The 14,631-nt window shown below is 45.4% G+C and overlaps 1 protein-coding gene across 3 annotated transcripts in view; it reads right to left on the bottom strand.

Annotated features, from left to right (window-relative positions):
• GRAMD4 (GRAM domain containing 4) overlaps positions 1-14,631 on the bottom strand; it is an 82,791-nt gene that overhangs the window by 37,258 nt on the left and 30,902 nt on the right. The gene's annotated exons all lie outside the window — the stretch shown is intronic.

Raw genomic sequence — 14,631 nt, 5'->3', positions numbered from 1 at the left:
AGCATGGATAAAACTATGCCCAGATTTAAAAGGTGCAACCGCCCTTAGGCCTTATATTTGACATCCCTTCTGTAGTGTAACAAGGAGTGCAATAAACAAGTAATGAGGACTCTTGGACACAGCCGATACTTTACACCTTTAAAGCTCTGGTACAAGCAACACTCAGAGTAGGAAGTAGGAATACTAGCATGGGGAGGGAACCGAACAGCATGCCCAGCTGAAACTGCCTCTTCCTGGTAAGCTTTTGCATACCTGTGCAGTCTCCCAAGTGGAATCAAAAGAGATAAGGTAATTAACCTTGAACGAACTGCAGGAGGAAAGCCCGTAAGGCTAAATTTACTGTCACCAAAAGGAGAACGGCAGCGTCCAAGCTGACTAAGGATGGCACTGGCGGGCTGATGTTGGCACAGTTGGCCCTACAGGCACAGTTGGCCCTACAGGCAAATGCTACTATTTCCCAGGGTAAACATATGGCAGAAATAGCTCTACTAAGCCAACGTTAATTACGGCAAATCTCCCTCCAACCAATTTCCAAAATAGTTGTTGGGATCAAGAGCGTTGTATAATTGGCATCGAATTAGCCGACGGACTAAAATCCCAGCCTCGTGCTGTCATACTGGTTCATGTCAGAAATAAACAAGTGGTCAGCAGCACTGCCAGCCTTGTATCTACTGGTCACAAGTACAAACACATTTGATGACTAGATCAGGGATGTGATTTCTGCACAGACTAGACTTTCCCAAGTGCTTCCCAAGCATCTTCGTACCGGGACTCACTTTTAAAAATGACAATCTATCACGACCCGTTAGACAAAGAGATCTAAAAAGAAGTAATATGCTATTAATTAATAATAATTGGGTCCTGTGCTCCCAAGGCTGGTGATGATGGTTGGCAACCTTCAGTCTTGGAAGACTATGGTATAAGCCTACAGCACCCGGTATTCCCCGGCGGTCTCCCATCCAAGTACTAACCAGGCCTGACCCTGCTTAGCTTCCGAGATCATGGTATAAGCCTACAGCACCAGGTATTCCCAGGCGGTCTCCCATCCAAGTACTAACCAGGCCTGACTCTGCTTAGCTTCCGAGATCATGGTATAAGCCTACAGCACCCGGTATTCCCCGGTGGTCTCCCATCCAAGTACTAACCAGGCGTGACCTTGCTTAGCTTCCGAGATCAGACAAGATCGGGCATGTGCAGGGTAACAGGCTGGTAGAGACCTTACATATGGTATGCGTGTGCGTAGACATTTGCTAGACTCTCCCTAGAAATGGAGTTTAAGGACTGTTCCCCCAAACCTTTACAGTCATTCCAGGACACCTAGCAGGCTGAACCAGAGAACAAGATGTGCAGTTAGACAACTTGCCCATAGTTTGCTGTGACCGATTTATCTTCATGGATAGAATCACTTGCAACCATCACAAGCTGGATGCCGCAATAAGAATTCCAGTCAACATCCTCTCTGGATCTGTTGGTGTTATGGATTCTTTTCATCTTCTGCAACTGGAGGATGTAGACCAGATCCTTTGGAACCTAAGACCATCTACACAGTTGCTCAATACTTGCCCAGTGTGACTTATTAAATCAGTCCATGAGGAACTGGTCAATGGACAGAGGGTGACAAATCTATCTTTGAGAAAGGAGGTGTTGTGGCCAGCTCTGAAGCTCTCTAGACTGCACTGTACTGGATAATTTCTAGCCAGTTTCTAACCTCTCATTTCTGGGCAAGGTAATCAAGCAGGTGGCAGCGTCCCAGCTAAAGAGCTTCCTGGATGAAACTGATTATTTGGATCCCTTTCAATCAGGCTTACATAAGAACATAAGAACAGCCCCACTGGACCAGGCCATAGGCCCATCTAGTCCAGCTTCCTGTATCTCACAGCGGCCCACCAAATGCCCCAGGGAGCACACCAGATTACAAGAGACCTCATCCTGGTGCCCTCCCTTGCATCTGGCATTCTGACATAGCCCATTTCTAAAATCAGGAGGTTGCACATACACATCATGACTTGTAACCCATAATGGATTTTTCCTTCAGAAACTTGTCCAATCCCCTTTTAAAGGCGTCCAGGCTAGACGCCATCACCACATCCTGTGGCAAGGAATTCCACAAACCAACCACACGCTGAGTAAAGAAATATTTTCTTTTGTCTGTTCTAACTCTCCCAACACTCAATTTTAGTGAATGCCCCCTGGTTCTGGTGTCATGTGAGAGTGTAAAGAGCATCTCCCTATCCACTCTGTCCATCCCCTGCATAATTTTGTATGTCTCAATCATGTCCCCCCCTTAGGCGTCTCTTTTCTAGGCTGAAGAGGCCCAAACGCCGTAGCCTTTCCTCATAAGGAAGGTGCCTCAGCCCAGTAATCATCTTAGTCGCTCTCTTTTGCACCTTTTCCATTTTCACTATGTCTTTTTTGAGATAAGCTTCAGGGATGGCGTTGGGACAGAAAAAGCCTCAGTCACCATGGTGGATGATCTGTGCCAGACACTAGACAGGAGGAGTGTATCCCTGTTGATGTAGCTGCTGAGAAGTCCAGCTTTTGACACTGAAGACCATGGTGCCCTTTTGAGTCACTTGGTTCAGACGTGGGGGATATCGACTGATGAGGACTCCAATCTTTCCTAGCTGATATACTCCAGAAGGTGGTACTGGGGGACTCCTGCTCAGCACCCTGATCTCTAGTTTGTGGGATGTCACAGGGATTCATCTTGTCCTCCATGTTCTTTAACATCAGTATGAAATTGCTGTGGAAGATCTGAGATTTTGGAGTCACCAGCATGTGAATGCCAAGTCTCCCTCTCCTAATTCCAGGCCACGGACATCCTAGAGCAGGGGTGCTCAATAGGTGGATCGCGATCTACCGGTAGATCGCGAGGCAAAATGAGTAGATCGCGGAGCCCTGTCTCTCCAAACTGTTAATATGTCAGTTTCGTCTAGTGACTAGACGAAACTGACATATTTTGCTGGCACTAAACTGAAACGGACACTTTAGCTGCTCTTCAGGCGTGCAGCAACAAAACTGACTAAACTGACTAGACTCCAGCAGGGGCTCCATACATTAAAGGGGGTGTCTGTCAGACGCTTCCTTCCCCCCTGGTAGATCTCCGGGCCTTGCTAGGTTTCAAAGTAGCTCTCGAGCCAAAAAAAGTGTGAGCACCCCTGGCCTAGAGTGCTGCCTGTAGGTCAACAAGCAGAAACTAAATCCAGACAAAAACAGAGGTCCGCTTGGTCTGGAGAACTGTGATACAGGTATCGGACTGTCAGCCTGTTTGAAAAGGGGGTGCATGCCCTCTGCAGAAGCAGGTTCAAAGTTTGCATGTCTTCCCGGACAACCAGGTGGCAGCAGGGGCTGGTTAGGGAACTTGCCCAGCTTCAGCTGGTGCGCCAACTGCGATGCTACACGAACGAAATCAGATCTGACCGCAGTGCTCCATATATTGGCTGTATCAAGACTGGATTATTTTTAATGCGCTCTATGAGAGGCTGACCTTGAGGAGCATCTGGAAACTGCAACTCTGGCACCATTGTTTCAATAAATAATGACCTCAGTCATCTAGAAAAGATGTTACCTTGGGAGAAATCTACACTGGCTGAGCTTGTAAGTGTGTGCATTTGCCCTGCAGTTTACTACTGGGTGTGCTCCTAGCAACCACCATAGCATGTGCATTTGATGTGGGAGTCTGGGGCCAAGTTACTATCTCGAGGTGAGCAGTAGTTTTCAGCTGTGTTCCCAGGCCACTTGAAAAGAGACAGCGCAACTGATTAGGGAGTGCAGAGCCACAAGTCACTCATCCTACTAATTAGCTATGCAGCAGCAAGAGACACCTGTCTGTCGCAGAGCTGTGAACTCGTTCTAGTTCCCTCCTTGCCAATATTCCGTTACCACCAGGCAGTGAGGTTCCAAGCAACCTCACTGAACCACCTCTGGAGGTTCCAAGCAACAGTTCCCCTACAGCTTCAGTAAGAATTTTGGTCTTCCAGGTGCACTGCAAACAGGCATGATTCCTCACAACAAAAATCAGACCACAATCTTGTTGCTCCCAGCTTTTCCTAAAAATCCTTTTCTCCAAGATAACAAAATTGCATCATGCAGGTGCCATCCCAGGGCTCTCAAGAAACATCCACCATCCTTTTCTGCTAAAAAAAAAGTGTGCATGTGACCAACACACACACAGGAATTCTTGCCTCCTGCTGTTCCAGGCAGCCTTTCCTTTGCTGGTTGGGCACAAAATTTTTAGTTCCTCTCTGACTCTTCACCCAGCAGAGAGATGTGGGCGTGGGGGCAGGCAGACCAGACTTGCACCATGGCAACTGAGCAGAGATGGGGCAGAGATACTGCCACTGAGATGCTCTGATGTGCTGGAGGTGATCCAGAGTGAAATTTAGTAAGCTCACCAATGCACATCAGTTTTATTTAGCATTTGCTGTTCTACTTCAGTTAGGGTGCATGGGTGGGGAGCGTTGTGCAAAAGACGGAACTCTTTTGCAGAAGACAACATCTTTGAGGTTTGCAAAAGATGGCATCTTGCATAAAGATATCTTGCTGCCCCTAGCGAAGAGGAAACGGAACGCATTCCACATGCGCTGCCTCTGATGGATTCTCAGCATCACCTGGCAGGACAAAGTTCCAAACAACACAGTCCTGGAACATGCTGGAATCCCTACCATGTATGCACTGCTGAAACAGAGACGCCTGCGTTGGCTCGGTCATGTCGTGAGAATGGATGATGGCCGGATCCCAAAGGATCTCCTCTATGGAGAACTCGTGCAAGGAAAGCGCCCTACAGGTAGACCACAGCTGTGATACAAGGACATCTGCAAGAGGGATCTGAAGGCCTTAGGAGTGGACCTCAACAGGTGGGAAACCCTGGCCTCTGAGCGGCCCGCTTGGAGGCAGGCTGTGCAGCATGGCCTTTCCCAGTTTGAAGAGACACTTGGCCAACAGTCTGAGGCTAAGAGGCAAAGAAGGAAGGCCCATAGCCAGGGAGATAGACCAGGGACAGACTGCACTTGCTCCCGGTGTGGGACAGTTACTCCCGAATCGGCCTTTTCAGCCACACTAGATGCTGTGCCAGAACCACCATCCAGAGTGCGATACCATAGTCTTCCGAGACTGAAGGTTGCCAACATACATACAGCTGCCCCTATTTCTACAATCTTCACATGAAACAAGGACCTCAAGTGAAAGCTTACCTTCACTTTCCTCAGTTAAAGTTCAGTGGGACCTCTATATCTGTGGGTTCAGAACCCACACTAGAGGTTACAAACCCGTAGCTGAAGGACCCACGAAGGACTGCCCAGACGTGAGCGGAAGGCGCTTCCAGTCTCATCCAGAGGTCTTCATGCCCCAAACTTACAGATTTGATTATCTGTGGGTTTAGGTATCCACAGTGGATCCGGGAATGGATCCCCTGTGGATATGGAAGGCGAACCTAAAAAATATGCCCCAGCCCCTCCCCCCCACAAAAAAAATCCTGCCCTAGTCCATACGAAGACTGCCTACACTTCAGAACTATGGTTTGTGACAAACCACTACATAAGGCACCACATGGAGTCCTTGGGTTCCATCCTATATTTAAGTGCCGGCAACACCCAAGCCCATCAATTTATGTGTCCCTACAAACACATTTGTCCTAGTTGCTTAACCAGGTTTCATCTGGAGAGCTGCCAAGCATTAGAGAGCCAAAAAGATAATGTAGGTCAGCCGTGGCTGCATCATCCTCACCATCACGACTGGTCTATTTGAGAGGCTTAGCTGTTAACTCATCCACTGGAGAACATCACCGCAGAAATTAGAAAGCACCCAAGACAGAACAGGATGGTACAGGTGCGCTTACCAAGAAAAACCGTGCATTAGCAATGGATCTGCATATCACCGCAGGACTAGAGCACCAAAGCTGGTTTGCATTTTTATATACAGGCAGCACCCTGTAGCCGCAGATCCAGTGCTGATCCAGGGTCCCCTGCATGTATTGCCTCCACTGTTCTTGTTTACAGTCACTTCCTGCTTCCTGTTAGTGGTCTCTCTAGAGCAGGGCTCTCCAAACTATGGCCTGGGGGCCACATCTCCCCTGCCATAAGATTTTATCTGGACCACAGCAACCTGGGTTTTTTTTTGTCAGAGCATTTGCTAACGTTAGACACTTTTATTCATTATACCTCATTTGTCAGTTTAAGCACGGCATTGTTTCTTTGTCACATTTCTCTTTTGTTCTGAATCATGTCATGCTGATCACAAAAAAGATCCAAGTAAAACATATTCACTCATTTAAATTTCATTCATAAAACTGATTTTTTTCAGCCTGCAAAAATGTATTAATATACAATGTGGCCCTTGTACTGAAAAGTTTGGAGTCCCCTGCAGGCTTCTTACCTGCTTGTCTGTCTATAAGCATTCTATTTATAGTCTCCTGAAAAGCAAGATACCAATTGCTTCGTGCGACTGTAAACAAGAATGAAAGTACTAGTCGTAGGGGGTTGTGGAGATAGGGCCTCCTGCTTTTCCCATGGTTTCCAGTATCCACAGGGGGCAGGAATGCATCCCCCGTGGGCACTGTGGGGGGGAAGCTTGTACGTTCTTCTCCACCCCCACCTGCCTTTTGGAATCAGTGGAGCCTTCAAAATCTCATAAACAAACAGTGAAATCATCAAAAAAGCATATCAACAAATGAAGCAGGCAAACACAGTCCAGCAGACACCCTAAAAGCATCCAACAAAGAATGGTAGGTGTTTGGGGGAATAAAGACAGTGCCGCTTGGAATCTAAACACAACTAAAAGTTGCTCGATGGGCCTTTTAAGGCAGGGAGTTCAAGAACAGCCTACCTGGTACTAAAATGACCTGCTTCTTGTTACGACCTCTCTACGTTTATTAGGTCATTTGTATTTGAAGCAGGTTCTCAGCACATGGGAGGTGCTTATCCAATCTATGAGACTGAATCAGACGTAAGCACGTACCTCCAGCAGGTCCTTTAAAACAGAATTTGAAACGCAGTGTGCATAATCCTGGGTTCAAGTCTTTTCGCTTGGTTTACAAGGAGAGGGTTCACCTGCACCGCCAAGTTTCTCACAAGCCTTTTTACTTTTAAGATTTCTGTCCCCATCCTCAAAAATCGAAGTTGTCAATTTTGACATTTACAGGAAGCTCAAAGGAGATCATGAGGCTAGCCTTACAGCTCGGGTGAAGCACATACTGAAAGTCCCAGGTTGCATTCCTGACATTTCAAGGTTGGGCTGAGAAAGATCCCTGCCTAAGAACCCTGCCGGTCAACATAGACCTTGCTGAGATAGATGCATCAAGGATCTCGTCCAGAATAAGGCAACTGCTTCCTAATTTCCTGATAGAAAGTTTGAACTGTCCCAGGTTTATCTGTTCGTTTAGCTCTGCTTCTCTAGGACAATTAAAATAACTTACCAAAAATTCAAATCCTAAAGTACATAAACAACCCATATTTTGTGTATGTGTGGGCTTTTTTTTTTTTTTAAACTAACCAACTCTTCTTAAACTGGTTGATAGAAAGCTTTTGCTAAATATCAAGGCTCTCATGTCCTGTAACTCACCAAGAAGAACGACACACCATCGCCACCTCTTTTGAAAGCACAGTTCAACTACTCTACTTTTAAGGCAGCCAAGTCTGGCATCATTTACACACACCAGAGGTCAAGTTCAGGTTTTAAAATATTGCACAAGCCTCCCATCTGCCAAGGGTTCTGAAAGAGTTCAAGAAGACCAGCTGTCCTCCGCAAGAACCCAGAAACATAGTTCCCAGTGAAGGATGTGAAATATTCATTAAAAAAAACTTGGGTTAGTGATGAACCCAACTGTGCTGTCTCAAGGGGAGGGGGAGACAGAGGATACAGAGCAAGCCTGTTTTGTTTTGCTTTCCACTTTTGTGTTGAATTTAGACTCACTTTGGTGCCTCCAGAGCTCAGAAATCCTCACGGGATTGGGTTGAACTGGAGGTTTCCATCAAATCACAGGGCTAGTTAGCAACACACTTTGCTTATTTTATAAGCCTGCTATTCAAAAGATCACAGAGCATCCTATTAACATTCCAATTTGTTACCCATAATATTCTGCTCTCCCTCCTTTGTCGGTGAATAATAAACTGATGATACAATAATACAATTGCTGATGTAAAAAGGAAAAAAAGATTTAAAAAATATATACAGTGAACTTTCCTTATCTGCAGGTTCAGAACCCACATATTTAACTCAGTGCAGGTGCTGACCCAAGCTGGAGGGCCTCACTTGACCTCCCGGATGCTTTAAAGCAGGGGTCTCTAAACTTTTCCACTGAAGAGCTGCATCAAATATCTAGCACAGTGTTGAGGGCCGGAAAAAAAATATAAAATTTAAATAAATACGTTAGAGATGGAACTTAGATGGATGAATAAATGAATGGGCTCAAATGTCCAGGATTTCTCCAAGCATAAACACAGCCCAAGAAATAAACCACGCACTTAAATGACCCCCCATTCCCCCATCCCACAAGCACAACTCTGGTTGTGTTTGGTCAACTGGGCCACAGGCTCTCAGGGATCAGAGGCCAGACAGAGGCTCGCTGTGGGCCGCATCTGGCCCCCAGGCCGGCGTTTGGAGAATTCTGCTTTAAAGAACTATCAATATTTGCACTGATGGTTTATAGAAGACACACATGGATGTGGTTTGGGATATTTGGAGACTTTTTATCAATATCTATTGCTATTTGATATATGTCAATGTTTATTGGTACAATTATTGATTATACACAGTGGGCCCATCCATTCCAGGATCCCCCACTGACCCCAATTTTCATGGACACTGGGGTCTGTGAAAAGCCCTTAAAGGACCTCTGCATATACCCCCGTGGATATAGAGGCCCACTATGTATAATCTATAATCATACCAATAAACATTACCATATATCAAATAGATATTGACAAAAAAAAAATCTCCAAACATCCAAAAACCTATCCATGCACAGTTGTCTTCTATAAGGCATACCTTTTAATATGATAGAGTTAAAAGGTCCTCAGTCTATTGAGAAAGAGTGGGAGGGCACTTGTCTTTTCAACTGCCCATAATATTGGCTACTAGCTTTGCAGGACAGGTATTGTTCACACGAGCAAGATGCAAAAAAATACCAACATTTGTGTGTAATTTAGTAGAGATCAGGAATGGATTTAGATGATTTTTTTATTCACTGGCCTGCGACTTTGATGGCAGCGCATGCTGAATTTCTTATGAAACAGAACATTAGAAGACAGTAGCACTAGAAGTCATCTCACTTCCAGTCATGCCCAGTAGGTCTCTCCAGTCAAGGGCTCGGCATCTGTGGATATTCAAATCCACAGATAAGGAGGGCCCACTATACTGGTTCCAGAAATACAAATTTAGTGTTGCTGTTCAGCCCTCAGGTTCTATAGCTCTGCTTAGCCAAATCGGAAGCACAATCACTTTGTTCTCACGAGTTTTTGTTTGTTTTTTAAACAAAGCACCAAAGTCCAAATCATATTTGCGTCTTTTCAACTAATTTGAAAGGAACAGGAAGTTTCGGCTCCGTCTTGGACGTGCCAAGCACATACTCCCTAGGAATAGAGCAATGAGGAACCAGCAAGATTTAATGTAAGAGGGACCTGATCTACTCTGCCTTTGTGCAGTAGTTCTCCCTTTTCAAGCAGGAGAACTTATCAGAAGCATCTACAAGAAAAGTTTGAAAACTTATCAGAATGTATAACCATGTTTCCTGCTATTACTTCTGGCCTTAATAATAGTTGTTGGCGATACTCTCACAACCGCTAACATTTATGTTATACACAAACAGGAAAAAGACTCAAAAGGAGCTCAGTGCTTTAGTATTCAGTAGTTCTTTAATTATATTGCTTACTTCAAGTGCCACCAGCTTGTGAAACCAAGAATGAAGTGAGCCAGGAAGTTGAACAGCCACTAGTGTTTAATGCCACATCTCACACACAGATCAGATGATAAATGATATATGGTACTAGAAAACGGCAATTGGAGAAGAGAGGATGACTGTAGTCAGACAACTGAAGCTGTAATGGGGCAAGAAGGACTTCTCTTTCCCCATCTCTCTTCAGAAAGCCCCAACATTTCCACTCTTGAGCCTGCTATTTAATGCAATCTTGGTGGCAAACACCACACTAGGCTATAATGACTTTCAATGCACATTTACCAACGTATGTGCTACTGAGTCATGTCTGGATCCGGTGTCTGAGTCTACAGTTGACTGGACTGTATCTTCAAGCTCTCATAAAAGCATCAGTCTAGCACTGAAGGTTGTGGAGGTCTTTGCTGCAACTTCAGGAACGCATAGTCCAAGTCTCAGTTACGTACTGGGTTAAGTGCAATAGTTATGTGAACATGCATACAACGGAATGCCTAACTGAAATCTGAACTATGAATTTATTTATTTAAGTAATTGATGTCCCATCTTTCCCATGCTGAAGCAATTGCTCAAGGTGGCTTACAACAGGCAAGTGTCAGGGTGTCTGAGTCACGGCATGGCTCTGGGTTGCCTTTAGCAATTTCAGCTCTGGGACAACCCAAAGCACAAGCCCGTCACAGCTCACAAGGAATCCAGGGACACACATTTTAGCTGGGAAGGCAGGGGGATTATGTCAAGGTAGGTAAAAGGCGGGATGTCAAAAAGGGAAAGGTTGTTTTATTACACAGTGGGGTAGGCAGGTACAGCTTCTTTGGGACCGAGTGGCCTGTCCTGAACCTTGTTTTGATGGGTTAACAAAAGGTTAAATCCAGGGTCAGGAAAGTGTGATCAAGGCTGAATGACTAGGCAGCATTTTAACACATGATGGGTGGAGAAGGCGAGGCCTGAGAGGTTACCAAAGACATCCAAGATCTATCAATCAAATTAACTGATGCTGCAATCCGCCTGATCATCTCTAGCCAGGAGGGTTCTTCTACCATCCTTGGCCATCCTTTGACCACTATGATAAGCATTCACACCAAATTAAAAGCAGACAAAAAGGTTCCTGCTTCACTAAAAGGGGCTCTAGGTTCGAATTCTGGCTTTTTTGCCTGCACTTCTTTAAATTGAAGCTCAGGAGAATGGGATCCATGTGCCTGGCTAAGTGAGAAACTGCCAGCCTTTCACAATTTAATTACACGTGCATTAAGTTTAGAGCAAGCAACCACTTGCACTGAACAAAATTTAAAAAACAGAAGAAGTGCTAAACCAACATTGCCACACATTCTTACTTAACCATGCTCTTATTATAGAGACACCAGACTTTAAACTCAGGTGCATGCTATACGTTATGGCAGCAGCCATGCACAAGGCATCTTGTAAAGACTCCTATCAAATAACCTCCAATCCCGCTAGAGACCCATATGTGCATAAAGACAAGTTATGGAAGCATATGAGACTGCCTTGTTCCATGCCATACCACTGTTCCCAGCTAGACTAGTGCTGACTGCAGGAAATAGCAGTGGCTTCTCCACGACCCACCCACACAGAGAGAGAGAGAGAGAGAGAGAGAGAGAGAGAGCGCCCTTCTACACACAATTCCTACTTGCAGACTATGGCTTCCCTATTCAGAAGCTAGAGGTACGCATGAGTTCCTGTGCAAAAAGTTCTGACAAGTTCTTAGGATAAGCGAGGGGGTAAGCAAATTCAGGAGGATAAGCAAATTCAGTCCTGTCCTCCTCCTACTTTTCCATGACACAACTGAGCAGTGTGATTTCAGTTTTTAAAAAGGCCTACATGCAATGGCGTAGCTAAGATGGGCTGGAAGAGGGGTCAAATACCCTGGTACCATGCTTGGTGGGTATCAGGGGGCTGCCTTTCCAAGTCCATGTGCAGCCTCCTCCAGTCTCAGAAGGCCTACCAGAAACCTTAGAAAGGCACTTCCGGTTCTGCCAAAAACCAGAAGTACCTTTCTAAGGCATCTGGCAGGCTGGGGGAGGGTGCTGAAAAATTTTGTACCCCCAGGCAACAGATGGCATAGTTCTGTCTCTGCTTCATGCATGCACAAAGCTCCCACTATCCTAGACTCACTGAATAGGGATCAAAGTGTAGACCAGTCTTCACTTACATCTCAGTGCCAAAAAGAGACAAGTCAGAGGTGTAAGGATACCAAATGGGAAAAGACACACCCGATTAACTCAGAACTTCTCTCAGACTGCTTGTTATCCTAGAGCAGGGATGCCCAAACCCCGGCCCTGGGGCCACATGCAGCCCTCGAGGCCTCTCAATGCAGCCCTCAGGGAGCCCCCAGTCTCCAACGAGCCTCTGGCCCTCCATAGATTTGTTGGAGCCTGCACTGGCCAGACGTAACTGCTCTCAGCGTGACGGTGACTGTTTGACCTCTCGCGGGAGCTGTGGGATGAGGGCTCCCTCCACTACTTGCTGTTTCACGTCTGTGATGCAGTAGCAGCAGCAAAGGAAAGGCAAGCCTTGCTTTGTGCAAGGCCTTTAGCTATTGCAAGACCTTCATTCATTCATATAAGTTCATCTTTAATATATTCATTTATGTATACTTATGTAAATGTATTCAAATTTTAAATGTAAATTAATTCTTTTTTCCCCGGCCCCTGACACAGTGTCAGAGAGATGATGTGGCCCTCCTGCCAAAAATTTTGGACACCCCTGTCCTAGAGCAATGCACTGTGCAAATAGTGTCACCCACCATCCACACACTGGGAACGAAAAGGCAGTGTGTCTTTCCACTCCCTGGTTTGCTCACCTCCCACACCTATTAGGCAGTCTGGCCACACATTAACAGTTCCATGCTATCCAACGGTTCCACACCTTGCAGTTATCGGAAAAATAATGCAAACTGATTTTTTTTAATCCTACCTTTCTCCACACAGGCATTCAGAGTCCCTGCAGACAGATATGAATCATGATTTCATGCCCCCATTTTGATTCCAGTCTCCAATTTAGGTCTCCAGAATGACTGGCGAGCAGAAGAAAGTACAGGCAACCCCCAAACCCCGTATGCTTGAGGGGTCCATTCTAGGCAGATACAGAAGCTACAGATACAAGGGAACCCTAACTGCCATTTGTGCCCCCCCATGCCCCCTACCTTCCATTTTCTTAATTAACAAGCAAGCATGTTAATAGAGGAAGTAATGGGAGGGGGGGACTGTGAAGAACCACAGACAACTGACTCTGTGGATACCAGATTGGAAGATATGGGGGGAGGCATCTGTACCCCCTCGTACTTATTCAGTTTTCCAAGGGTCTCACAAACACTGATTGCTAGATTTGCCAGGAGAAGTTGGATAGGCTTACTCCCATTTTCTTTAGAGTACACAGTCCACGGGACGATTTTCACTGGTGTACAGCAATACCACCATTGGTGACAACCTACCGAGAAAGCCTAATCATGCCAACAAGCCTTTAGGGGCCTTAAGGTATCTTATATTTTATGGAAAATTGTTCCTTAGGGTAAACATACTGAAACACTGCATAAATTATCTCCTGCTAAGCAGTAACTCGGTGAAACACCGCAAGACTGCACCCACGCTTAATTTCTGCAAAAGGGCAGCAACACCAGTGGTAGGCCAACAAACTTCCTAGATTCCTTCAACTCATTCACCTGATCAATTCAACTTAAGTGACATAAATTTTCTGGACTTTTTTCCCCACTGAAAAGGGGTATATAAATAATAGCAATTTTCAACTGCCAGTGTCCTCTTTTGGTATTTGGAAGAAAGTAAACATTTGAAATGCATTCAACCCAAGAAAGCTTTGGAACACAGCTGAACACTCTGGGTTGCTGGAGCTTGCTTGCCACAAACATCTGGAAACAACATAACTTCAGACTGCAATCCAAACATTACGAAAACTCGCAAGCCGTGTTAGTATACAACCACAGGGATTTGCCTGTTTTCTCTATTTTTTATTTGTATATTTTGAATAGTATACTTAAGAAATACAGAATACTTGACCTGTTAACATAGGGTGCCGACTTATACAGTCCACCCTTTATATCTGTGGGGATCCAGGACCCCTGTGGATATGCAAACCCATGGCAGCTTCCGGTATGACAAGCAAACTAGAAGTGACTTTTTTCCAGTATCCACGGCATCCACGAAGAGTCAAATCCGTGGACGCTGGAGGTGCACTGGACCAGACCGTCAGTCCATTTGGCTCAGTTTCATCAAATGGACTGGAAGTGGTTCTCCAGGGTTTCACACAGGGGACTCCCAGTCCTTGGAGATGCCAAGGAATCTAGGACCCGCTGTATGTGCTCTACCACTTGGTTACTGACCCTTCTTGTTGTATGCCCTGAGCCTCAGAGACTGGGTAAGTTAGAAATTCAGGGTCTCCACACACACAAACACACACAGAAATGAAAGAAAAAGCAGGCCAAAATACAGGGCTTAGCCCCAACTTTTAACACTATTAGATACAAAATCCATATTACTCCAAAACAAAGCTTGGGCGACGACCAACAGAAGAAAACACACCTCTTTTCTAAAGTACAATTCCACTTTATCTTCAATAATTAAGAGCTTATGAACTACACAGAACCTGACAGAAATACTGAAAAAAGCCAGTTTGTGTGTTGTTGTATACCACAGTCTGTAGGCTGGACAAAAAAAACAACAACACACACACAAAAAATTATCTCCTCTTCCCCACCCATCCCATTTCTGAACAGCTTA

Source organism: Tiliqua scincoides, chromosome 7 (genome assembly GCF_035046505.1).
Source record: "Tiliqua scincoides isolate rTilSci1 chromosome 7, rTilSci1.hap2, whole genome shotgun sequence".
In the NCBI taxonomy this organism is placed as follows: Eukaryota; Metazoa; Chordata; class Lepidosauria; order Squamata; family Scincidae; genus Tiliqua; species Tiliqua scincoides.
Note: the sequence above shows the minus strand (reverse complement) of the source record. Positions and strands in the feature narration are given on the sequence as shown.